Below are 674 nucleotides of genomic sequence, written 5' to 3'. Positions count from 1 at the left end.
TATTCTTTTTCTTTTTTAATTTGTTAAGGTGAAATGATGCAACATTGTTTTGAGGTTTTTAATATTTTTTTACATATAGTTATTTTCAGCTATAAATTTCCTTCTAGGAAGTGCTTTTGTCACATTACATGTTTTGATATGTTGTGTTTTCATGTTTATTCATCTTATTTTCTATTTTCCCTTATGATTCTTCTTTGACACGTTGTTATTTAAGACTGTATTGTTTAATTTACACATTAAAAACTCTTAATTTAGGGGTGCCTGGTGGTTTAGTTGGTTAAGAGTCAAACTCTTGGTTTTGGCTCAGGTCATCTCAAGGCTTGTGAGATCAAGTCCCGCATTGGGCTCTGTGTTGACATCAAGGAGTCCGCTTGGGATTCTCTGTCTCCCTCTTTGTCTCCCTCTCTCTCTCCCCCTCCCCCCGCTCACTCTCTTTCTCTCTCAAAATAAGTAAATAAACATTAAAAAAAGAAAAGAAAGTTAAAAACACCTCTTAATTCCTTTCTGTTCATGATTTCTTTTTAATTCCATTGTGGATTATCAACATACTTTGAATGATTTTAATCCTATTGAATCTATTGAGGTATATTTTATGTCCTGAAGAGTATTCCATGTCCACTTGCGAAGAATGTATATTCTACTGTTGTTGAATGGAATGTTTTATAGAACTATAA

The sequence above is a fragment of the Crocuta crocuta genome, unplaced genomic scaffold (genome assembly GCF_008692635.1).
Source record: "Crocuta crocuta isolate KB4526 unplaced genomic scaffold, BGI_CrCroc_1.0 scaffold1353, whole genome shotgun sequence".
Lineage (NCBI taxonomy): Eukaryota > Metazoa > Chordata > Mammalia > Carnivora > Hyaenidae > Crocuta > Crocuta crocuta.
The sequence above is the reverse complement of the archived record's forward strand: the minus strand, read 5'-3'. Positions refer to the sequence as shown.